Source organism: Chelonia mydas, chromosome 10 (assembly GCF_015237465.2).
Source record: "Chelonia mydas isolate rCheMyd1 chromosome 10, rCheMyd1.pri.v2, whole genome shotgun sequence".
In the NCBI taxonomy this organism is placed as follows: domain Eukaryota; kingdom Metazoa; phylum Chordata; order Testudines; family Cheloniidae; genus Chelonia; species Chelonia mydas.
In genome coordinates, this window is record NC_051250.2 from 46644341 (window position 1) to 46669785 (window position 25445).

At 43.0% G+C, this 25445-nt stretch overlaps 1 long non-coding RNA gene across 2 annotated transcripts in view; it reads left to right on the forward strand.

Annotated features, from left to right (window-relative positions):
• The window catches only part of LOC122462087, a 31768-nt gene extending 13085 nt beyond the window's left edge, over positions 1-18683 (forward strand). Inside the window, exons 2-3 of one of the 2 annotated variants that reach the window (XR_006284432.1) lie at positions 15379-15477; positions 17079-18683. This is a non-coding gene — a long non-coding RNA (uncharacterized LOC122462087). The remainder of the gene's footprint in view (positions 1-15378; positions 15478-17078) is intronic. The other variant, XR_006284433.1, reaches the window with a different exon arrangement.
• The last annotated feature ends 6762 nt before the right edge of the window (positions 18684-25445 follow it).

Sequence of the window (25445 nt, forward strand, 5' to 3'; positions counted from 1 at the left end):
TGTCCCTTCCTAAACTTGTTAGCATTAATGATTATACCTTTGGATATTCTTTTTACCCATATAAAAAATCAAGTTCCTTTTCTGAGTCTTGCTAAGTCCTCAATGACATCCTGTAGCCATGACTTCTGCAGTTGAATTATGTGTTGTCCCCACTAATCATGCTGTGGAAATCGGGTTTGACTTTTTTTTAAATTCCTTTTCCCCACAAAATCCTCTTGGTGTTTCCTGGTTCAGTGAAGAGATCCTACAGTGTGCCTCAGTTTCTACATCTGTAAAATGGGGGTAATGATATTTCCTCCTTTGTTAAAGTTCTTTGAAACGTCCTGATGAAAAAGTGCTATATAAGAGGAACTAGTGTTATTTATTATTACAATGTGACATCCCAGATATCAGAGTATTTATAACAAGACACAGTGATGCATTCTGGGATACCTTTAATGAACAAAGAAATACCAAAGGTGAACTCTTGGCCTTATTGAAGGGAGGTTTGGTATGACATTGATTTAAATGGGGCCAGGCTTTCACCTCAAGAGTACATCACAACGTGTGCGCATTGAGGAGGAGAAGCAGTTATCCTGCCCTGGCTGAATGAGGCTACAGTGATTCTTTTCCAACAAATTTCTCTGATTCACTAGAGCAGCAAAGCATGACAGGACATGTATTGTTGTGCTGGAATCACACTCCCGGGGTGTGTCTGGGAACCACTTAAGAAGGGTTATTATGGTCCAAACAAAACAAATATCTCGTGCCCTGGAGCATCAGATTGTGATAACATAAATTTGAGTTGGAGACAGTCATGTATTTTTGATACTCTTCCCTCTAGGCTTCCCACTTACAGTGCTTCTACTGAAATCGCTTTTTACAAACAAAAGTAACTTTTTTCATAAAAATATTTCCTCTATGAGAAATAGTTTGAAGGAGAAGGGTGGGAGGAAAGGCTTTTACAGAAAGGTATCTCCATGCAGGCTCGCGGAGGTGAGAATTGACAGAGCACTTGCCCACAATACACATCCATGTATGTCTGGTGTTCTTGGCCCCAAGCGCAGACAGGGAATAAGGCCTCGTTCTCACTTATACTAAGGCCCCTTTACTCCACTCTGGCAGTTCAAAGGGGCTTTAACATGGGCATAAATTACATTTACTCCAGTTTACTGCCAGGACCTTCGAGTAAGTGAGCATCAGTTGCTCATATCCAGACTCAGGAAAGTATATTGGAATTCACCAGCCACCCAGCTAAGGTCCATCCTGTTTCTACACCCTTGAAAGGAGCAGAGGGTCTGCTTCTCAGTTAATCTGTTCTTGTCTGTGAGACGGGAAGGGCCTTGTATTATGGGGCCACGTAGGGACTTACCCTGTCCCTGGTGTAAGTGAGAATTGGGGAAACTGAAATTGGCACATTTCTGAACCAGATGGAGGAGGATACTACTTGAACTGTGGTGGAGTGAGCATTGATGTTTGGCGGGAGAAGTACACCAGCTAGTTGGATCTGTAAAAACTGGTCACTAATGCCCAAATGGTGGAGCTCTTGACTAGAATATGGAAGGAGATTTCATTTTCATTTTTGCATTAAGCAAAACTGAGTGAGTCGCTATCATTAATTTCCTCAGTTTACACGGGCAGCGATAAATATCTGTACCTGACTTATGGTACTGGTGGCTTTCGATGGCTGAGCACGGTATATATAGACATCTCAAGTGAAGAGTCAACAAAGGTAAAAAGTGTGCTATTGCTGGAAAGCATATGAAAGGAATGAGAACGTGCCAGAAGAAGTGACTGAGACATGCTCGGAAGCACTAACAGTATGTTTCATTTCAGAGAGAAATCTTTCATGTGCCAGATACCTGTTTTGGAACCTAGCACAACACCAGACAGAATCCATAGACAAATTCACCACACAGCCAAGAACTTTAGGAAAGGCTTGCAGCTTTGCTGACCTGGAAGATGAAGTTAAAACAGAAGATAATTGTGATCTATCTTAATTATAATAACTATAATTATTAATAATTAAGATTTTTATGATTATCTGGACAGTTAAAGAGATCTGATGGAACTCCAGCAACACTTCAGAGGACTTAAAATCTTGGCACTTCTTGCCAAAGACAATGAGTCAGGCATGAACAAACTGCAGGTGTGCCGTATAAACACAAATCATAGAGCAGTGATAAGATAGAGAACCTTTTGCTTAGGGCTTGTCTGCAAGGGGTCATTGACTGGAATAGCTATTGAGGAATAAGCTATTATTCAACAGCTATTTTGGAATGGCACCTGTGATAGGTTATACAACCCTTGGGGCAAGGATGGACACCTCTCTTGTCTAGGACCTCCTTCCCTGGACAACAGTGTTCCTGGAGATTAGTTTCAGAGTTCAGGGCACAGCCCTCCTACTGTGGCTCTTAGGGAATCTCCCCCTGTCCCTAGGGGTGAAAAGTACTCCAAATGAAAAAAGCAAAATACTTCCACAGCACATAAAAGGCAGTGACCCTGCAGCCCCATGCAGTATAAGGGAGAAACAGTTCCTGGGAGTGGATGTGGGTGTATCCAAACACCCAGGTTGAGCCTCAGGACTCCAAAAAGAAAAGCTGTTCCCCCTTTTCCCTCAGAGGGCCTGGTCAGCCAGGGCTGTGAAGCAGTTTTCCCAGTAAGTAACGCTTGCTTCCTGGGGCTGGGAACTCTAGCTCTGCTTCCAAGTGCCACCTCTCACTGAACTGAGATGATCCTTTTAAGGGGCTTGCCCTTCCAAGGCTTGACAAGCCTCATCAGCACAGTGGAGAGGAGAGGGGGCTAACTGTGACCAGAGGAGCTCTTTAACCCCTTCCTAACTGCCCCATCACAGTGCCCTATGTGGACATTCTTATTTTGGAATTAGAGTGTCCACATGGGGAACTATTCTGGAATCATTACTGTGGAATAGTTTATGCTGCAATAGCTAGTCTGTCAAGTTCGCTGTGTAGACGAACCCTTAGAGAGAAAAAAAACATACTGCAGATATGGAATGTCAGACTCACAACAAGGTACCTTCCCTGTAATAGGAAAAACATGCCAACTACAGCAAGAGAAATTCAAAAGAGACAATGAACTAGCCAGCGGGGAAAGAATCTCATTCAGGGCCCGATTTTGATGGTTTCACTCATATTGAGATGCTCCTTTCCTCCACTGACTATTTATGGAGTAAGGTACTATCCAACATGAATAAGGGGATCAGAACCTGGCCCTTGGGAAAGGCACATTTATAGCACCTGAAGTTGAGACCAGTATGTGGAAATGGAACTAGTGTGTTGAGGAATCACGAGATAAAGAGGATAAATTTGTGTTGTCAGGTTGGTAGCCTTGAAAGTCCGTACATAGCATTAATGCTGGTACAAACCATTGGTGAATTTCTAAGAGCTTCTGGCACATCAATCAGCCTAATAGATGATGTGCACGTTCAAAGTCTGTAGTCTGAAGTTCCACTGCAATGAGCATATGTTAGTGAAAAATCCTCTCCCACGGCAGAGCTCGCTTGCAATGACTGTTGTGACATTCTCGGGGTACTCAGGACTGTGAGTCACCTTGTTATTCCCTGCATTTAGTGAGAAGGAGTCTTTCTTGTGGTAGCTGGGTGTCAGCTTCCTGACACAGCCAGACCTTCAGTTACTCAGGCCTCTCCTCTGGGCTTATGCCTGCCCTTTCTTCACCTTTCAGGTTAACAGTAGGTGCACCCTGGGATGGTGTGTCCACCCCAGGCAGGACTGGAAGGGGTTAAGGTGGCCAGGTAGGCCTATTAACTCCACCAGCTGCACCTGGAGGAAGAGCCAGGGAGCAGCGAATTGACTGCAAGCAGGTGTAGCTGTGCAGGAATAGGTGGGGCCTATGAAGCCAGGAAGCTGGCAACAGACAGGGGTTCCTGCTGGGAAAGGGCAGTCATTCCCTCCATTCCCTCTGGAGGCTGCAGAGATGTGTAAGTGGCAGTTGCTCCCTTAAAGGAGGGAAGAGGGTTTGGATCTGGTACTTCCAGAGAAATGGGGGGAACCAGGAGTTGTAGGAAGAAGTCCAGGGAAGGAGCAGCACTTGTGCACACTTAGAATAAACTAAAGTAAGTTATATTTAAGAAAAAATCAATATTTAACTAGAAAGTCGAGAGATGGAAACAAGTGGTTACAATACAAAATATAAAATGCCAACCTGGGTCTACGCTGGGTCAATGATAACCTTTCCTATCTAATAAAATAGATTTCCCGCCCCCCCCAAAAGTTCTGTCTTTTGCAGAGCTGGCTGATTTCAGACAAAACAGAATACAAGTGTTCATGAATGCCCCCTGATCCCAACACCTCAAGGGGTTTCCTCAGTGAATGGATGCAGGGTGTATTTCTTCTCACTCTGTTATACTGAGAGCAATCTTTTGTTTTTATTCATAGACAGGGTGAACCCCTGTTTTGTTGTAAAGATTCTTTTCTACTTTTAAGTGGTTTTGACTGTCCTTGTTTCTGATGATTTCCCATTGAAAGTCTTTGTATTGTGCAATGCTAAACAGTTGTGCCTGGCATTGCATCAGTGGCCAGACAGGGCAGGGTGACAACACCCTCTTGCCGGAATAGACAGTTATCGAGACATCCTGGTGACTAATCTTTAATTTTTATTCCAAGTTCATAAAGCATATTTTCAATATAAATATATTGTCCCTTAAGTATTACCCATACATACATCTCACAATGATTAGGAGTCTTGACAAGTTATGAGCTTTCTGTAGACACATCATGTGATATCCCTTATGGATAAATACCCTGCAAGACATGTTCGGTGTGATGAGTTTGTCAGATCTGAGGTGAGAGCTGTTTACAAAGAACAGGGGACCCTTTGCCAATGGGCCTCTGTCACAACTGTCTACAGCTATGAAACCTCTCTAGTTGCACTATTTCATATTGACAAAAGAGCACAAGGTAATAAGTCTTATAAGTCAGGATAAGAAGTCATCAACAATCCAGGTCTTATTTAAATAGTAATTCACAGTGAAAGACCAGATTCACATATGACGGAAGATGTAAATGACCTAAATAAATAATGTCTCATTATTTCAAGAATCATCAGGTACATTTTTCACAATGACCAGACTGATATTGTGGTGGCACAAAATACCGCCATATATCATTTCAAATGTTCAAAATAACCTTAGCCTTGGTGAAATTAGCCATATTTGGAATATCCAAGCAGTTGGACCACTGAATTTCTGCAGTTGCCAAAACTGGAGAACTTCTAGTTGCCAATATTCACCAGGAGAAAAAAAAAGTCTGAAAACAGCAATCAGGAGAGAGTGGAAGATTCATAATACGAGCTTCAGGTGACATTATTTATCAGGTAACAGGTTTGTTCTCCAAACTAGATTCAACCAAGGAATTATCACTATTTAGTGCTGGATGAAAAATCAAGACAGTCTCCATGCATGTTGGCTTCCAAAAACCTATTATATGAGGTTTCTTCTATGGCCGAGGTCTTTCTGAATTACATACCTCAAATGATATAACCCTTGGTGAATGCCATCAGAATCAGCTTTGGCATCCTTGTAAATTATGAAACTGATTCTGCTTTAAGAGAAATAATCTTCTGAGTGTTTCAAGAGGCACAGTTTGACCATATGCAAAGAAAAGTCTCTGATATACAAAGGAAATTGAAACTGTGGAGGAATGGAAAATAGAACCTTATCCTTAAAAGGGAAACTCATCATAAAGATGGAGAAATTGAGCAGCACCAGCATATCAAGTCATTTATAGGTCTGACCTAGCCGTTGCTCCTGCTTTATCTCTATACATGCAACTCTAAGAGCTGCCCTGCATGAGTTAAAAAGAACTTCAGCTTGTTTGGACTCCAAGTTGTAACCATGTCTTTGAAAATATCAAAAACGACTGGTTAGGGATGGCTTAAAGTTTTAGGATGATTTGAGGACATGGTTAAGGTTCCATCTTAATGGAACCATGGTGTAACCTGTTTGGTTTATACTACACTGTAACTGGGTTCCCCAACAGGGTTGCAGTATAGACAGAGCCTTTATAATGCTGTCACATTGGGTCACGTGACAATCCTTAGACGTCTGAGCTGATTGTGGGTGCTATTTCTCTGACACTAGGGGGTGTCTACACTTTGGGCTGGAGGGGGTGATTCTCAGCTCAAGGAGACATACCTGTGCTACCTCAGCTAAAAATAGCTTGTAGCTGTGTGGCATGAGCAGCAGGGGGAGCTGCCCCGAGTACAATCCCATCTATGACTGTAGGCACATGCTTGGGGTGGCTAGCCCCTCCTGGTCCTCATGCTGCCATGGCTACACTCTTATTTTTAGCACACTAGCTCAATTAGAGCTCGCACAGGTGTGTCTCCTCAAGCTGGAAATCATACCCCAGCTTGAAGTGTAGACATTCTAATTCTAGGTGTATAATTCTTGTAAAAGTTGGTGACACAGGTTAACTGTATTGTTATGGCAGGTGTCACCAGGCGGTGCTGTTACGTACAGTCTTCCAAGTTCTTTTTCTTAGTGTGAGAGCAAATGTTCAGTCTTGGGAAGACATGCTGTGTTGTTAGATTTTGTTATGCAAGGTTCTGTGTAGTGGCAGTGGTTTATTGCATGGGAACTGTGCAAGCAGCTGAAGTTTGTTCTCTGCCGTGGTTTCTGATTAGAGTCAATTCCTGAGGCACAGTTGCTGTATGGCAGTGTCTCTCCACCTTTCCAGGCTACTGTACCCCTTTCAGGACTCTTTGTCCTGGTCTACGCTATGGGGTTAGTTTGAATTTAGCCACATTAGGTCGATTTTAAAATGGATGCGTCCACACAACCAACCCCATTCCATCGACTTAAAGGGCTCTTAATATCCACTTCTGTACTCCTCCCCGGTGAGGGGAGTAGCATTAAAATTGACCTTGCTGGGTCAAATTGTGGGGTAGTGTGGATGCAAATCGGTGGTATTGGCCTCTGGGAGCTATCCCAGAGTGCTCCATTGTGACTGCTCTGGACAGCACTTTGAACTCCGATGCACTAGCCAGGTACACAGAAAAAGCTTTTCTATGTTCCTTTTGAATTTCATTTCCTGTTTGGTCAGTGTAGCGAGCTCAGCAACACAGGTGACCATGCAGTCCCCCCAGAATCGCAAAGGAGCTCCAGCATGGACTGAAAGGGAAACACTGGATCTGATTGCTGTATGGGGAGAAGCATCTGTGCAGGCAGAACTCCGAGCAAAAAGAAGAAATGTCAATATATTTGGCAAAATCTCACAGGGCATGATGGAGAGAGGCTACAAGAGGGACACACAGCAGTGCTGCTTGAAATTAAAGAGCTCAGACAAACCTACAAAAGACAAAGGAGGCAAACGGGTGATCCGGGTCAGAGCCCCATACATGCCACTTCTATGATCAGTTGCATGGCATTCTAGGGGGGACCTACCACTACCCCACCACTGTCTGTGGACACCTGCTGGGGGAGAGTCTCACGCAACAGGGAGGAGGATTTTGTGGATGAGGAGGAGGAGAATGCGCAGCAGGCAAGCGGTGAATCCGTTCTCCCCGGCAGCCAGAACCTTTTCATCACCCTGGACCCAATACCCTCTGAAGGCTGGATCCCCGACCCTGAAGCCGGAGAAGGCAGCTCTGGTGAGTGCACATTTGTAACTACAGTACAGGCTTTAAAAGCAATAGTGTTTAATGTTTGATTTGCCCTGAGAATTGGGATGCATTTGAGGCCAGTATAGCTACTGGAAAAGTCTGTTCACATGTCTGGGGATGGAGCGGGAATCCTCCAGGGACATCTCCATGAAGCTCTCCTGGAGGTACTCTGAAAGCCTTTGCAGAAGGTTCCTGGGGAGGGCTGCGTTATTTCGTCCTCCACGGTAGGACACTTTACCACGGCAAGCCAATAGCAAGTATTCTGGAATCATTGCAGCACAAAGCATGGCAGCGAATGGTCCTGGGTTTTGGTCACATTCAAGCAACATTCGGTCTATATCTTTCTGTGTTAGCCTCAGGAGAGTGATATTATTCATGGTCACCTGGTTGAAATAGGGGAATTTTTGTAAGGCAACAGTAAAAAGACTCCGTTCATGCTGGGCTGTTTGCGCTTAGCTAAAAGGGATCATCCTGGAGAATAGCCATGCGTTGGGGTGGGGGGAGGTGTGTGCTGCACATCCACCCGAAAACTGAAGCCCCTCCTTTTAAATGTGAAACCCAACCCACTGCTTGCTATGGGAAAGGATAGCGCTGCAGTTTGAAACCATTCCCACATATTATGCATAAGAAGCCAACCCCGCGTATCCTGTGCCTTACCATGGCTGCCTGGAAACCGAATTCTGTTGCCCAGCCATGTGTGATGTATACTGGCAGGTGCTCAATATAAAAGGTAAAATGCGACCTTGTACCTAAAGCACATGTGCTGTCTGCTGTGAATTGCTTGATTCACTGTAAAAGAGTATCCCTTTTGTTCTCAAAAATGTATCATCTTAAATCATCTCCCTTTTTATCTCCCCCACAGGTGCAAATGTTTCTACACTCCCCATATCATCTCCGTCCCTGAGGTTATCACAGATTAGAAGGCAAAAAAAATGCACTCGCTGGAGTCCATGCAGGAAAAGGAGAGGGAGATGCACCAGGACATAATGGGGCTTCTCGAGCAGCAAACAGAGATGTGGCAGACTCTGGTGGACCTGCAGGTCCAAGAATTCCATGCTCTCCTCTCTTTGCAGCCCATAGCCAACTCAATGTTGGGACCTTCCTACTTGACCCCCCCCCGGCCCCAACATTCTACATGACATAAGGGGCTGCTGCACTACCCCTACCACTCCACCTAAGAGGACATTAAAAACAATCACAGCTGTACATACACTGACCTGTGAAAGCCATGGTTGGTGTACGTGTACCTGAAGTGGAAATGACTGTTCTTTCCCTTAATTTATTAAGTTTTGCTAAGTTCTAAATGGTTTTTTTATTTGCCTGGTTCATGTTACAGAATAAAACTCTGTTTTTTGGAACATAATTCATCTTTATTAGTTCGCAACATATGTTGACTGGTGCTGATCATGTCTGACAACCATCAATTTTCTGTTACTTCATTTTGTCAGAGCACCCATAACATTCTCAGATATTAATAGGTGCACTGATAATGTTATATTCCTATACACACAGTACTCGCTACAAGATTCATGCTGGGCTGAAAAAGAGCAAGGCCAGATAGAGCACACTACAGTAACACACACTACTCTGACTTACTATTAAAATGATCTTTCAAAGCCTCCCTGAGATGTGTAGCTCTGTGCTGAGTTCTTCTTATAGTCTTTGTATCTGGCTCTTCAAATTCAGCAGACAGCTGCTCCACCTCTGCTTTCCACTTCAGTGGAAACTTTTCCGCATTTGCTTCACAGATATTATGCAGGACACAGCAGGCAGTGATAACCCTTGGGATTTTTTTTTTTCACTGAGGTTCAATCTCCGAAATAGACAATGCCAGGGACCCATAAATGACTAAAGGCACATTAAACTGTCATTCTGCACCTGCTGAGCCTGTAGTTGAAGTGCTCCTTGGTGCTGTAAGGGTGGCTGGTGTAGAGCCATGGGAGCGAAGGGGAGGCTGGGTCTCCCAGGATCACTACTGGCATTTCAACATTCCCAGTAGTAATCCGCTTGTTGGGAAAAACAGTCCCGGCTTGCAGCTTTCTGAACAACCCTGTGTTCAAACCATCCACTGTGTCCTGCACATTGCCCAAAGTCACAGTCCTGCATAGCAGGAGGTGATTCATGGCCCTGCACACTTGCATCACAACCACCCCTGCAGAAGATTTCCTAACTCAAAATTGCTTCCTGACTGACTGGTAGCATTCTGATATTGCAAGTTTCCACCATGCAGTCACCATTCGCTTCTCAACTGTCAGCATGGCTCTCATTTTGGTGTCCCTATGCTGGAGGGCTGGAGCTAGTTTGGCACACAGATCCAGGAACATGGCCTTGCGTGTCCGAAAGTTCAGCAGCCACTGCTCATCATCCAAAACCTGCTTGACAATGCGATCCCACCCGTCAGTGCATGTTTCTCAGGCCCAGAACCGGTGCTCCACCATCTGCAGCTGCTCCGTGAATGCCGCCAACCACCTTGAATTGTTTCTTTCTATGTCCCAAAGCAATTTAGCCTCCAAGGAATCATCGTGTTCTCTGTGGCTCCTCTTGTGGCTCTTCAAATATTGCAGGATGGGGTGTCTGTGCTTGCAACGCTCATGACAATAGTGCTGAGCTGTGCAGGGTCCAGGCTTTTGTCAGAGACAGTGAACAGTGAGGAGGGATGTGCAGGTTTGTGGGGATTTTGAAAAGAGGTGCAAAATATAATGGGATGCAGATGAAATTATGGGATGGAGACCATTGCATTATGGGAATTTGAACCTATACTCCCAGTGACCCCTGCAACTCATTTTGGCCCCATGAGGCATTGAAAAAACTTCCCAAAACACCCTGCGCTGGATGGTGGTGAGTTGCACAGTGGGATAGCTACCCATGGTGCACTGCACTCTGCATTGATACAAGCGCTCCTGGTGAGGACGTGCACTGTTGACACAGGGAGCATCGTGTGCACATGTACAAGTGATGTACTAACTGTGGCGGCTGTATGCTGACATAACTTAGGTCAACATAGTTTTGTAGGGTAGACATGGTCTTTATCTAAAAACCTTATATAATGACAGAGGTTTTGGAACTTAGTTAGGGAATGAAACTGCGCATCCCACCAGTTACAATTGTTGACCTGAATTTATAGGGCTAGTTTATTATGGCTCGCCAATGATCTGACCAGAAGTTACTTAGGTTCTTGTCCCAAATTCAGGCTACAGAATTAGAGAACATAGGGAGTTCAATGTCTTGTAGGGACCCTTGGGATGTGTGGCAAGGATGCTCACACTTAGGACAAAACCAAAATTTCAAGATCTTTATTAAAATAAATGAGAAAGTAATCAAAGCTATAAACCACTGAGCCATAAAGAAGTAATACAGTTCTATAGGCCTTGGTGATAACATCCCTTTTCTAAAAGGCTACTTAAACTAGCATACTCACACCCTTCCTTGGAGACCTGGTAGTGGGAGACAGAGGGCCAGCCTCACCTCTGGCATGCCCAATGAATTCGATGGTCCAGGCTCCTCAATCCCCAGCTGGTAGAGATCAGGTTTGAGTGTTGAGTAGGTAAGCTATACTGCAAAAACTGAGCTGATAGTTTAACAGAAGATAACGAAGAGGAAAAGCGACCACCCAGCATGGATCTTATAGGGTCCTGGCACTGCCCTGAATATTCATATCAATGCCCAACCTTCTATGCCCAAATCTTATTTCCTCACTCAGATAAATCTTCGGGTACACTTACTATATAGGGTAGCATATTCTGACATATTCATACCATATCCATACATATTACTATCGATTATCTCATCCTTGAAACTGTTACCTTTGGCCTAGATTATTACTTCCATGTTCTGTGGTGTACCTTTATGTTCCACAATTTTGGTAACCACATTCAGTTCTCTGTTCAGTTCTCCATTCAGTTCCCCAAAATAAAAGCGCAACGAGTAGGCCATTTATCTATGCCAAAAGGTACAAACACTTATGCTAATTTGCTCTAGCTAATCATACAGGATACAGGCCTGTGGATTCCTTGCATTACAGCCAAGTAATGTGTACTGGAATTATTCAGTACAAAACATAAATCAAGAAAATAATACAATCAATCAAACCAATAAAGAAAATCGAGTATAAAATATAGCAAACTTGCAGGCTAGCCCCTTGGGCTACACAGTGAAGAAGAGGCATAGAGCCAGCTCTTTACTTTACATCCAGGGTGTCTGTTTCTGTATTCTGTACAGTACTGTACTAATTTCTGATAATCTTGGATTAAATAATTCCAATTGAGCCTGTTATTGAACAATCTCGAATCGTCATTAACTTCAGACACGCAACAGGCTGAGATCCCTGGAAGATATAAATCAAATTACTCTTAGAATAGGCCCGTATTCTGCATTAGGGATTTTTTCCTTCACTTGGAGGCTGATGAGCAAGGCCCTGGACATCTTCTGCTGGTCAACTGAGAGGTGGCACTGGTTCTGAACAGGACACCAGTGTCTGAAGAAGGGACCTTTATGAGCCATGGGTTGTAAATGATACCTGCAGTTGCTGTGAGAAGTCCTTGTCATTATGTGGGAATGCACCTTCCCTAAGTCTCTGGCAATTCAAGAGGTCCTGTCTTAGGAGCAGTAATTGGCAGCATTACTTAGATGTTAATGATTACATTTGTATTACAGTAATGCCTAGAGGCCTTAATCTGTACTGAAGCCACTTTGTTTCAGTTTTCACCAAGAAGGTTGGTGGCGATTGGACATCTAAAATAGTGAATGCTAGTGAAAATGAAGTAGGATCAGAGTTTAAAATAGGGAAAGAACAAGTCAAAAATTACTTAGACAAGTTAGATGTCTTCAAATCACCAGGTCCTGATGAAATGCATCCTAGAATACTCGAGGAGCTGACTGAGGAGATATCTGAGCCATTAGCGATTATCTTTGAAAAGTCATGGAAAACTGGAGACATTCCAGAAGACTGGAAAAGGGCAAATATAGTGCCAAACTATAAAAAGGGAAATAAGGACAACCTGGGGAATTACAGACCAGTCAGCTTAACTTCTGTACCGGGAAAGATAATGGAGCAAATAATTAAGCAATCAATTTGCAAACACCTAGAAGATAATAAGCTTTCTCTGACAGGGTAACAAGCCTTGTGGATGGGGGGAAGCGGTAGATGTGATATATCTTGACTTTAGTAAGGCTTTTGATACTGTCTCGCATTACCTTCTCATAAACAAACTAGGGAAATACAACCTACATGGACCTACTATAAGGTGGGTGCATAACTGGTTGGAAAATCGTTCCCAGAGAGTAGTTATCAGTGGGAAGGGCATAACGAGTGGGGTCCCGCAGGGATCTGTTCTGGCTCCAGTTCTGTTCAATATCTTCATCAATGATTTAGATAATGGCATAGAGAGTACACTTATAAAGTTTGCAAACAATACCAAGATGGGAGGGGTTGCAAGTGCTTTGGAAGATAAGATTAAAATTCAAAATGATCTGGACAAACTGGAGAAATGGTCTGAAGTAAATAGGGTAAAATTCAATAAGGACAAATGCAAAGTACTCCACTTAGGAAGGAACAATCAGTTGCACACATACAAAATGGGAAATTACTGCCTAGGAAGGGTATTGCGGAAAGGAGATCTGGGGTCATAGTGGATCACAAGCTAAATATGAGTCAACGGTGTAACGCTGTTGCAAAAAAAAGTGAACATGATTCTGGGCTGTATTAGCAGCAGTTTTGTAAGCAAGACATGAGAAGTAATTCTTCCGCTCTACTCCATGCTGATTAGGCCTCAACTGAAGTATTGTGTCCAGTTCTGGGTACCACATTTCAGGAAAGATGTGGACAAATTGGAGAAAGTCCAGAGAAGAACAAAAAAAATGATTAAAGGTCTAGAAAACATGAAAAAAATGGGGTTGTTTAGTCTGAAGAAGAGAAGACTGAGAGGGGACATGATAACAGTTTTCAAGTACATAAAAGGTTGTTACAAGGAGGAGGGAGAAAAATTGTTCTTCTTAACCTCTGAGGATAGGACAAGAAGCAATGGGCTTAAATTGCAGCAAGGGCGGTTTAGGTTGGACATTAGGAAAAACTCCCTGTCAGAGTGGTTAAGCACTGGAATAAATTGCCTAGGCAATGGTGGAATCTCCATCACTGGGGATTTTTAAGAGCAGGCTGGACAAACACCTGTCAGGGATGGTCTAGATAATACTTAGTCCTGTTTTAAGTGCAGGGGATTGGACTAGATGACCTCTCGAGGTCCCTTCCAGTTCTATGATTCTATGATTGTGCAGGACATTGGATACATAGAATACATACACCAGATGCCTGATAGGCGCTTCTCCTTTCTCTTTGCATGATGGAGGAACAAGTTCTCACTTCCTGAATTGAAGGGAGCTGGTACCCACTTCTCCCCTCTTCTTTTGGGGACAAAGCAGAGACCTGGGGAGTGCTTGATGGGGCCAAGGGCTTCAGGATTCCTCTGGGTTGTTTGAAGGGCTGAATAGCAACTGATTTCTGCAACTCCCAGAATCTGAATATTATTTGAATAGGTTATTCATCAGGGTCTAATGTGTAGGTTTGATAATTAGCATGGTGGTGACATGATCATTGGATGGGAATGCATATGTTTGCCCATGGGCAGAGGAATTTTGCAAGACTTGGGTTGGACAAAGGTGGGCTCTTCCCCTGCTGGATAGAGAAAATACCATGCACGTTTATGGTGCTGGGTGCTCAATAACACAGATCAGAAATGACTGACAAAGAGGGTGAGAAACCCGAAGACATCTCCCCCACTCAAAGAAAAGGGGAGGGAATTTTGCCATTTCCTTTCTCACGGCATTTTAGCCTCTCCAGCCTGTTGCTGCTAAGAGATCGATCTTTTGTGGAGCTATGAAGGTGTGGGATTTTATAGGCTCTGTGGAAAGACATGGTCCAAAGCTCAGAGGCAGGTGAAGACTGTGTTTGCAAATGTCAATACCACATGCAAATCATTTGCAAACTGGCCTTGCAAATTTGTTACTGTTTATTCTAAGCCTTTATAAAATGTGAGTGGGTTTGGCGTGTGTTTTCCAGGGATCAAAGGGCAGACCAAGCAGATTGAGTTGCTGAGTCACCATCTGGGCTTTTGGGCTTTGCATATTGCGCAGGCCTTCAACATCACAATGGCTTGTTTGCCCGGATGTGCTGAGGAGCAGTTTGTGGGCTTTGCACTATTTTATTTTTCTTTCCCTGCTACAGCTATGAATTAAATATATCTAAAAGCTAAAAAACTCTACGTACCAGGAATTGGGTGGCTTAGGTAATATGGAGCCTTTTGCCTTTAGTCTCTTTGAATTTGGTCCAGGTCAGTAGTGTCTTGTAAATTGCAACCATCTGGATTTTGTTGAGTGGTCTGTGTGAAATGAGCTTGGTGGATCTCAGCCTGTTTCCTCTGCTTCATTAAAAAAAAAAAAAAAAAAAATTGGTCCCTTCACTGGAAAGCTCAGCAGAGAAGCCAAATATCTACTTAGATTGTAAGCTTTAGGGGGCATGGATCATCTTTTTATTCGGTGTTTGTACAGCCCTTAGCACAATGGGGTTCTCATCCGTGACTGTGGCTCCTCGGCTCTACCACAATACAAATCAATAGTGATAATAATAATAAAGATGAATTGAGCCACACACTCTGAGCTCCATCCTCCTAGAGGTTCCCCTTTCACTCCTAGAGATGGCCCTTTCAGAACAGGGTTGAGGTCCACTGGTGGAATAGGTTTTAGACCAATGTTTTATTGTTTGTTTAGGCGAGGTTTTTGTCTAAGATATCCCAGTGGGGTTTGCAGTGGACACTTAACTAAGGGAAGCTGAACTAAGGAAATTCCCAGCCCACCCACACATGACATGTAAGTATGGCTTTTAACCATGAATATTCAAATGTGGCCTCCATTTTGTGTGTGTGTGTGTGTGTGAACACTTCAACACTCATTTTTGAGCACTGTCACCTGTGTGCACAGGTGATGGTATTTAAAAATACATGTGGTAGCATGTGCAAAGTAGCACAAATGGAAACCAGGTTGAAGCTCCTCTGAAAACTTGATCCAGAATATTAGCATGCTCACTGTACTGGTGGAGAACTTTACCCCTGCCTGGAGGTTGCTCTTCAGTTTTACTGGCTCACTAAACACCTGTACAGAATTGAGCAGTTCTTGGCTCTGGTTCCCCAGGTGAACATCATCTAGAAGAGGAAAATTACTGGGAGAATGCAATAGGAAAGTGCATCATGCTTTAGGTGGCATTGATGGCAAATAATATCCTCTCATGTCCATACAGAGAGTCTTTAATTAAAAGGAGTAATTAGAGCTTATACTACCACAAATTCATTAATTCCTATAGCATCCCACCTGTGTAATGGAATAGGGGAGTATTAGTGCTCCCATTGTACAGGTGGGAAACTGAGACAGAAAGGCCTGATTCACAACTGCTAAGCACCTGCAGCAGCCACTGCCTTCAATGAAATTGAAAGGGGACAAGTTAAAAACTGATCAAAAGGAATTCCTTTTCACATAACGCATTGCTAGACTGTGGAACTCATTGCCACAGGATGTTGTTTAGGCCCAGAACTTGGTAAACTTCAAAGATGGATTAGACATTTGTATGGACAACAAGAATATCCAGAGTTGTAATAATTAAGGATAAAATAAGAATATTGGAAAGGAGTTAGAGATTGGGGTGGGCCCTTTTGCAGGGAAGATTCTCCCACATTTGCCTTTTGTGGGATTTGTGTACCTTCCTCTGAAGCTTCTAGTGCAGGCCAGCATTGTGATACACAATACAGGACTTTCATGAGCCATAGGTCTGATCCATTCTGGCAATTCCTATGTTCCCATGACTCGTTTGGCATTGTGTATGCTCAGCACCCCTGAAAATCTTGCTCAAAGCTACCCAGAGGTGGCCGTATCAGGAATAGAGCCCAGGAATTCCTCGTTTCCAGTCCAGTGGTGTAACTGCTAGTCAATGCTGCCTCTGATGGCACTAACAATCCCATGACACTTTCAATAAGAGAGTTTTCTGACAACTTTTCTTTGGTTTTCTGACAAAATGCTGCCTCCAAAATTGTCCTAAATTTTCCCTGTCGATTTAACTGGATCATCACAAATGTTATGCAGTGTCCCTGGAGCTGGTAACTCACAATCTGCATCCCACCCCAAAGGAGGTTTCTATTTCAGTAATGAGAAAAGAGAGCCTCTGGTATATGAGTGTAGAAACACGTTGGAGTCCAATTCTTTTGTGTGAAAGGTGCTGAATAAACATGAAGTAATTGCTATTCCATGGTTACACTAAGAAGAAAATTGTGTCTTATGCCTGGCTGATGACAGTCTTGTGTCAAGTCAGGTCATTGCAATTGTTTATTTCTACAGGGGTTGACGGTGCTGAGGGCTGGAGCTTTGTTGACCTATAAGGTTGCAAAATTTAAATAATAATACCTAGCATGTCTCATCTGTAGATCTCAGAGCATTTTACCCTGATTTCCAGATGGGGTAACTGAGGCACAGAAAGATGAACGGAGATGCCTAATGGCCAGTGGCAGAGGTAAGAAAGAACCCAGGTCTCCTGAGTCCCAGTCCAGCGCACAGCCACACTGCTTCTCATCAGTGAATGAATTGCGATTGTTTTACAGCTGAATGAAAATGATTACTCACCACTGATAAGACAATTGGACGTCATATGCAAATTCCTGCTCTCTAATGGCCTCATAAGAGCTTTTTTCTGAACCTCAGCCTTCTCTACTCTTTACAATGACAGTGTAATTTTTTTTTTTTGATGCTCAAGATCTTTATCATCCAGAGATTTCTGATAAAGGACGTTCAGAGCCATGTTTTCCTGGAGGCCTCAAATGGCTTTCTGAATTGGAGGGGTCAAAGCTGTGCGAGCCAGCACCTTGTATTTTCGCACACACACTAGTAGGTAGGTGTCAGTCTGCCAGATTTGCATAGCAAAACATAATTTGCCAGTGCAAACGTGGGCTTTTTGCGTGTACACAAAATCGTGGGCCCAGATTTAGAGGTTTCTGCTGAAAATATTGCTACTGGGACGTATGTAGCAAAATGTATTAGGTCAGTTCCTGTCCTCCACTGCAGTCACTTTGCACCAGTCCACAAGCTCAAGGTACCAGGAAGCCATCTGGTCTGGCTGCCTGAATTTTCCATCAGTGTAGGGAAGTCCCTAGATGGCTTATTGCTGGTATAGTGGCTCTGACTCCTCACCCCTCTCTGCCCCCTGACATAGGTGGCATGGCTGGGTGCCATTGCATCCAGCTGAACCCTGGCTGCTGGAGCTGTCCCTATTGACTTTGGGCAGCCAACACAATTTAGAGCAGCCCCAAGAGTACTCTAAGATGTGCCTTTGGACCAGACTGGCAATTTAAGGACTGGGGTGTTTTAAATCCTCTGTTAACTACTCTCTCCTGAACAGCACTGTGTACAGAAGGGTCAAACTCCAGGATCTGGTCCATTGACTTTATATTTTGATGAGTATCAAGATTTATGGTCCCTCTAGGTCAGTGGTCTCCAAACTTTTTGGTTCGCGCACCCCCAGGGTGAAGACCGGAAGACCTGCCGCAGACGCGCCACTGGAGGGGAACACCAGCCGTGGACGTGCAGAGCTGCTGCCGAAGAAAAAGAATGGCGAGGTGCCATCTGGCGGTGCTCCTGCTGCCGCGCACCCCCTGGGATCATCTCAAGGGTGCGCGCACCCCAGTTTGGAGACCACTGCTCTAGGTAGTCACTGACCCTCAGCACAAGGTCCAGTCTTTTCCCCTGTGGTCAATGAACCCTGAAGCTTACTTCAGTGGAAGTCAATATTTATTCTTCTTAATCATTTGCATTTATTGGTACTAAAATAAACGAAAGCAGAACAAAGTAGTTGCCTTGTTCCACTGATTTTGTTGGGCACAGCTTGGTTCAGAGCTGAATCACATGGTCAGACTTTCCAACACTGTTTGGGCAGTTGATAGCCAGAAGAGCTGACACTAGCCAAGGGAAAACTGCATGTCAGACCAGGAGGGATGCTGACCTTGCTGGTTAAATTCCTTGAAGTGGTTTCGCATGTATCTGCGTTTTCACCTATTCCAGTCACTTCCTCCTCTCCCTGTGAAGAGCTTATGAATCTATGTGGGAAACACATGCTCATCGGTTTGGAGCCCATCAAAACATTATCATCTCAGCAGTGGGCTGAGTGACTTTTAAAAATCTCTCTGATTCATCCAACATGTGGAAAAACTGGGTCAGGAGCCAAAGAAGTGATGCTAAGAAAGAAGGTGAAGTCGCAAGATGCCTTTCACTTATACGGAGCTTTTGTGGACTTGCACGGACAAGTCACAGCCTGGCATCATTTATGTCTGGTTTGAGACAATATTGATATTGGTAAAAGATAAGTAATGTAATAAAGGATGTCAATTTGTCAAATGACTTCCCAGACCTGCAGTGCCAGCTGAATCCTGCATTCACTGAGTATGTAGGTGCCCGTGTTCTGTATCTGAAGTTCAGAGAATTATTTGTAGGACTAAACTCAGGGCTCATCAGTGGAGTTTACACCAGGAATGAATCTGGCCTGGATTTGTTATTGTGGGCCTAGAAATCCTAAAGGAACCTTTTCTTTCCTGTGCCCTCACTTTGTCCTGCTCCAGGCCAGGAAGCTTCTGCCCTAGAATGTCAAGGTAGCTAAGGGGATATCCCCTGACCATTTTTGGTTATGATTTCCCATCCTCCTCTTCCACTTTATTTCTCTGTGTTTTCTTTAGGGTCAGGAAGGCCTTTTCCTAGATCACAGTGACAGCAAGCTGCGGGGGGGGGGGGGGGGGGGAAGGGGGGGCGGGGGGTTCACCTTCCTGTGGAGTACCGAGCCGGGCTCATGCTCACCTATAAGACTCAAGTTGGTGTATTACATACATCTCAGGGCGAGAGAGTTGGGGCATCGGTGAATCTTGGTTCTTCCCATCTTTGTCTATATCTCCAGTTGTTGCGGGCAAGATGATTCATTCCTTGGGCCAGTGCCAAAACCTGGCAGCTGGGGGTGCTTTCTGTGGGACTTCCTATCCCTCTGCAGATTTTGCAGGGGCTTAGAGATTGATCAGTGCAGTACATGGGAACTGGTGGGATTTCTGTGGTTAGAAGCTGGAAGTAAAAGCTGAGGTGGTTTGAAGACTAGGCCAGCCTTGAAATAGGGAAGAATGGAAGGTAAGAGGAACCAAAACTGACCCTCAGAGGAACAATAGTAGGCTCTAGGGAGAAGTGAAAACAGCTGTGATTACTAAAAGCAGTGATGTGAAACCGTGGGAGGGCTATTTGTGTTTCTTTCACTTCACTGTCTGGGCAGGTTTTCTTGGTTCTGACCCTTTCCTGCAGCCTTAGCTACAAATTCTTTCCTGCCCTGGGTTGGGCCATTGATGTCGGTGTATCTTACTCCCTCTAAATGTGGAGCCTGCAAAAGGCATGGAGGGGTATGGCCCACTTCTGGAAATGAGGGTGGGAATTCTACCACCAGATCGGCACCACTAACCTGGCCAGTCTAAAACCTTGAGAGGGCTGGCTGGGGTAGGAAGGGAAGGCTCTTCTCTGCCAAGCCCCTGGGCTCTGGAATTCTCCCCGTCAGTATATGTTCAATAGCATCTTCCAGGGCCAGCATTATTTCAAATACAGTTGTAGGTGGTGGTCTGGGTCTGTTGTATGGAGTGTGATGTTGGGCACTGAACATTTCCTTCCACTCTGGGATGTATCTGGGCATGCTCTGGTGGTTTATCTTTTGGGTGTTTTGTTAAGGTACTCAGAGGTGACCCTCAGTGCTGTTCCAGGCATGACAATCTCTAGGCAAATTTGGTGTGGAGGAGGGGGTGCTTGGAGGGGCGGAAAATAGCACTTGCTTTTTAAAGATGCTGAATTGAGCTGCCCAAGCAGGAGAGTTGGGATATTTCACGCGGCTGAGGCTTGTTTCTAGTTCTACCCACGCATATTCTTGCAAGGCTATTAAATAATAAGCAGTGCCTCATTGGAACCATCAAACATTCCAAAGCGCACGCCTGTTGTTGGTTATTTCACTTTCCCACTGGTCCTTTTTGCTGACAGATTCTAGAAACTTTCCCAGTTGGACCCTTCACCTGTCCCTGATGATGTGTGGGAAAACCCTCCTTCCCTTCCCCACGCAGCCTCTCTGGCAACATCCTTTCTCACCGAGGGGCTGGGTTTTGCTCCTAATGCAGGACAGGGTTAACTCCTTATTTCACCTGAGTGTGGAGTGGGCACGGTGGGTTTTCTTCACTTGGCACTGTATAAAGGGAAGGTGCCAGGCTCTGCTTGTGAGTCAGACCACAGCACTCACCAAACATTTTACAAACAGAGAATGCTGCTCTGAAGAGGAAAGTTTGAGGTCCTTTGTTTTTTGGCGCTGTGAGAAAATTTGTGCCAAGCCAAACTGTTGATGTTGGTTGTTTGCTTGTTTCTGCGCTCACTGCATTTTTTTTTTTTTTGGCTGCTAATTTGCTTTGCATAAATTACCTTTCTTCTGCTCCTTTTAGAGTGGACTTGTAATTGCGCTTTAAAAGGGGAATGATCTGCTTGGAGGTGCTGCCTTATTAAAGCTTGGCCTTCCCCTGTGCTCAGATGGGCTCAATTCTCAGTTACTCCGTCCCTGCCCTTGTGGCAGAGACAGGCTGAGGTATAGGTAGTGTTGTTCTGGGGCTGTGTAAGTGCCTCAGGTGTAAGTTAGAGCAGCCCAGAAGTAGCTCTAATTTACACTTTGTTTCCCAGGACCCCCTGATGCCTTGGGAAGCAGAGAATACCCATAGTGCAGTGTACGTTGGCCAGGCTCCTGATGCAGTCTATGCTTGGGACTGGGTTAGGAGTAGAGTTCATGTAGAGCCCTTACGCCAGCTGTACACCCAGCGGGGAGGCCCCCTGCATTAGGGATATTTTCAGGTGGCTATTTATGTACATTTAAGCCATCTTTACACTGTCAAAGTGGCCTAAATGTAACTGAGAATGAGAGCCAATGCCTATTTCTGCAGATCTCATCCTGTGTGTGAGGGCGTCTGTGTATATACCATGCAATTGCTTCTTAATGGTGATCTGTAAAGCACAGGAATTTTTAAGTATGGTCCCTTTTTATTTATTTATTTATTAGGGCTGTCAATTAATTGCAGTTAACACACATGATTAACTAAAAAAAAATTAATCGCAATTAATTGCAGTTTTAATCACACTGTTCAACAATAGAATACCAATTAAAATGTATTAAATATTTTTGGATGTTTTTCTACATTTTCAAATATATTGATTTCAATTACAACACAGAATACAAAGTGCACAGTGCTCACTTTATATTACTTTTGATTACAAATATTTGCACTGTAAAAATCACAGACAAAAGAAATAGTATTTTTCAATTCACCTCATGCAAGTACTGTAGGGCAATCTCTTTATCGTGAAAGTGAAACTTACAAATGTAGATTTTTTTTTTTTGGTTATATAACTGCACTCCATAACAAAACAATGTAAAACAAGTCCACTCAGTTCTACTTCTTGTTCAGCCAATTGCTAAGACAAGCAAGTTTGTTTACATTTATGGGAGATAATGCTGCCAGCTTCTTATTTACAATGCCACCTGACAATGAGAACAGGCATTCTCATGGCACTTTTGTATCCGGCATTGCAAAGTATTTGTGTGCCAGATACGCTAAACATTCATATGCCTCTTTATGTTTCGGCCACTATTCCAGAGGACATGCTTCCATGTTGATGATGCTTGTTAAAAAAATGCAGTAATTAAATTTGTGACTGAACTCCTCGGAGGAGAATTGTATGTCTCCTGCCCCATGGTTTTACTCACATTCTGCCATATATTTTGTGTTATGGTAGTCTTGGATGATGACCCAGCATATGTTGTTTGATTTAAGAACATTTTCACGATAGATTTCACAAAACACAAAGAAGGTTCCAATATCAGATTTATAAAGATAGCTACAGTACTCAACCCAAGGTTTAAGAATCTGAAGTGCCTTTCAAAATCTGAGAGGGACAAGGTGTGGAGCATGCTTTCAGAAGTCTTAAAAGAGCAACACTCTGATGAGGAAACTACAGAACCTGAACCACCAAAAAAGAAAATCAACCTTCTGCTGGTGGCATCTGACTCAGATAATGAAAATGAACATGCGTCAGTCTGCATTGCTTTGGATCATTATCGAGCAGAACCTGTCATCGGCATGGACGCATGTCCTCTGGAATGGTGATTGAAGCATGAAGGGACATATAATCTTTAGTGCATCTGGCACATAAATATCTTGTGATGTCGGGTACAACAGTGCCGTGCAAACACCTGTTCTCACTTTCAGGTGACATTGTAAACAAGAAGTGGGCAGCATTATCTCCTGCAAATGTAAAAAAACTTGTTTGTCTGAGCGATTGGCTGAACAAGAAGTAGGACTGAGTGGACTTGTAGGCTCTACAGTTTTACATTGTTCTGGTTTTGAATGCAGTAATTTTTGTACATAATTCTACATTTGTAAGTTCAACTTTCATGATAAAGAGATTGCACTACAGTATTTGTATTAGGTGAATTGAAAAATACTATTTATTTTGTTCTTTTACAGTGCAAATATTTGTAATAAAAATAAATATAAAGTGAGCACTTATACACTTAGTATTCTGTGTTGTAATTGAAATCAATATATTTGAAAATGTAGAAGACATCCAAAAATATTTAAATAAATGGTATTCTATTATTGTTTAACAGTGCAATTAATTGCAATTAAATTTTTTTAATTGCTTGACAGCCCTATTAATTATTTATTATTATTGTTTTATTTATTATTGCTTTTTTAATTTCTAAAGAAGGCCAAAAGGGTTTCTTGATCACTTTTTAGCTTCTTCTGATAATAGTTCATCTTAATTAATTATCTTCTTAGAGTTGGTATGGCAACTTCCACCTTTTCATCTTCTCTGTATGTGTATATATCGTCTTACTATATGTTCCATTCTATGCACCTGATGAAGTGGATTTTAGCCCATGAAAGCTTATGCTCAAATAAATCGGTTAGTCTCTAAGGTGCCACAAGAACTCCTGTTCTTTTTTTAAATCAGAAATTCAGATCTTGTCTCCCATTTTTTCCTGAAAAACTATATGGGCAACTGGAGAGTTGATAAGATTCTGACACCAGAGATCCCAAGCCAGGAAAATCTGACTAACTAAAAGAGAAAAGGATTTTTAGCCAGTTTGTTGAAAACTCTTGGTTGTTTTTGTGTTAGCTTTTGAGCTAGGCATTTCAGCTAAATAAGTGCTATCTTTGTTAAAGATTAAACACTACAGCCAGTCCATTAAAGATTCAGAACTCCCAGTTCACATCTGAGAAAGTTTCTAATGAGTCCTTAGATTCATAAAGAAAATTTCTTAAAGGGCCCAATTAAAAATGATCAGTTAAACTAATTAATGGATTTACTTGTAAATTCTCCAGAAAAATCATTCTATGCTCACAGAATAAGTTTGGAAAGGATACATAACAAGAGGTAAGCAGGCACATTCTCCATGAGTGTAAACAGGTGCCACTCCATTGACTTCAATGGAGTTTCACCCATTTACAACAGCAGATAATTTAGCCCAAAATATTTCCTAGAGCAGAGCTTTTTGAAAAACATCCACTCTTGATTTAAAAATTGTCAGTGATGGAGAATCCACCATGAAGCTGAATAAGTTGTTCCAATGGTTAATTACTTTCACTATTAAAATGTATGCCTTATTTCCAATCTGAATTTATCTAGCTCTAACTTCCAGCCATTGGATCGTGTTCTACCTTTCTCTGCTAGATTGCAGAACCATTATTAAATATTCATTCCCTTGTAGGTACTTTTTGACGGTAATCAAGTCACCCCTTAATCTTCTCTTTGAAATGAAACTCATCCCAGCCTGGCCACCTTCCCCTCGCAACAAAGGCCTGAGTGGTCCGTTCCTATTCAGCTAAGCACTTAAGCACCTCGCTGTGTGTCTGAAGTGAATGATGATTCAAGATTGTCGAATAACAGGCTCAACTGGAATTATTTAATCAAGGATTATCAGAGATTAGTACAGCACTGTACAGAATACAGAAAGAATAGATACATTACCACCCTGGATGTAAGGTAAAGAGCTGGCTCTGTTTCTCTTCTTCACTGTAGCTGGTAGGATGCGCAGTTTCGTTCCCCAACTAAGTTCCAAAACTTCTGTCATTATATAGGGTTTTTAGACAGAGACCCCTCTTTGCCAAAAGTATTCTCCCAGAACCATATGCTCTGATGACATTTAATATTTTTCAGTGTGTCCTCTTTCCTCCATACTCATTCTTCTCTGTTGATTCCCCAATAGGAAACATTATATATATAAAGGGGATGGTTTCCATGAACATCTGGAATTTTATAGACATGGAGGCACCAAAGATTATTAGATACAGCCTAACACATAGAATTCCTGAATAGGGTTACTTGTCGGATAAAGGCTAGTATTCTGGGCCTTAGAATTTAAACATTCTTTTTGTTAATGTCATAAAGATTCTAAAGAATATAGTTAATACATAAATGAGTCAAATATACAGAAAGAAAATGACCAAAAGGGTTTATACTTCCTAACAGGTACTAACAACATGACGTAAACCCATTCGCTTCTATGGGACTTAAGTATATGCTTTGTTTAAGCATGTGCTAAAGTGCTTTGCTGTATATGGATTGGATTAAGTGCGTGCTTTGCTGAACTGGGTCCTGAGCCAGCAGAGAGCTCATGCAACATCCTGTGAAGTTGATGACAAAGTCAGGCTCTGTCAGACCAGCTAGGAAAATGAGTAATTATAACGAATGGG